The sequence below is a fragment of the Amblyraja radiata genome, unplaced genomic scaffold, assembly GCF_010909765.2.
Source record: "Amblyraja radiata isolate CabotCenter1 unplaced genomic scaffold, sAmbRad1.1.pri scaffold_460_ctg1, whole genome shotgun sequence".
Taxonomy (NCBI): domain Eukaryota; kingdom Metazoa; phylum Chordata; class Chondrichthyes; order Rajiformes; family Rajidae; genus Amblyraja; species Amblyraja radiata.
This window is the reverse complement of record NW_022630552.1, coordinates 17,946-19,374: the sequence shown is the minus strand read 5'-3', so window position 1 is coordinate 19,374 and position 1,429 is coordinate 17,946.

Here is a 1,429-nt window from a genome sequence, read left to right as displayed (position 1 = left end):
GTAAAAGTGGCAGGCAGACAAAACCAGGGCAAAAATCAGAAAGGGCCACTTTTCAACATAATTGTATAAGGGGTAAGAGTGTTGTAAAAACAAGCCTGAAGGCTTTGTGTCTCAATGCAAGGAGCATTCGTAATAAGGTGGATGAGTTGAATGTGCAGATAGCTATTAATGACTATGATATAGTTGGGATCACGGAGACATGGCTCCAGGTGACCAAGGCTGGGAGCTGAACATCCAGGATATTCAATATTCAGGAGGGATAGAGAGAAGGAAAGGAGGTGGGGTAGCGTTGCTGGTTAGAGAGGAGATTAACGCAATGGAAAGGAAGGACATTAGTTTGGAGGATGTGGAAACGGTATGGGTAGAGCTGCGAAACACTAAGGGGCAGAAAACCGCTGGTGGGTGTTGTGTACAGGCCACCTAACAGTAGTAGTGAAGTTGGAGATGGTATCAAACAGGAAATTAGAAATGCGTGGCGACAAGTCCAAAACCGTTATAATGGTTGACTTCAATCTACATTATAGATTGGGTGAATCAAATTGGCAGGGGTGCTGAGGAAGAGGATTTTTTGGAATGTATGCGGGATAGTATCTAAATCAACATGTAGAGGAACCAACGAGAGAGCAGGCATTTTTAGACTGGGTATTGAAGTAATGAGGAAGGGTTAGTAGCAGTCTTGTTGTACGTGCCCCCTTGGGCAAGAGTGACCATAATATGGTTGAGTTCTTCATTAGGATGGAGAGTGACATTGTTAATTCAGAAACAATGGTTCTGAACTTAAAGAAAGGTAACTTTGAGGGTATGAGACGTGAATGGCCAAGATTGACTGGCAATTAATTCTAAAAGGGTTGACGGTGGATATGCCAATGGAAGACATTTAAAGACTGCATGGATGAACTACAAAAATTGTTCATCCCAGTTTGGCAAAAGAATAAATCAGGGAAGGTAGTGCATCCGTGGATAACAAGGGAAATCAGGGATAGTATCAAAGCGAAGGATGATGCGTACAAATTAGCCAGGAACAAGCAGCATACCGGAGGACTGGGAGAAATTCAGAGACCAGCAGAGGAGGACAAAGGGCTTAATTAGGAAAGGAAAATAGATTATGAAAGAAAATGGCAGGGAACATAAAAACTGACTGCAAAAGTTTTTATAGATATGTGAAAGAAAGAGATTAGTTAAAACAAATGTAGGTCCCTTGCAGTCAGAAACAGGTGAGTTGATCATGGGGAACAAGGATATGGCGGACCAATTGAATAACTACTTTGGTTCCGTCTCACTAAGGAAGACATAAATAATCTGCCGGAAATAGCAGGGGACCGCGGGGTCAAAGGAGTTGGAGGAATGAGTGAAATCCAGGTTAGCCGGGAAGTGGTGTTGGGTAAATTAAATGGATTAAAGGCCGATAAATCCCCAGGGCCAGATAGGC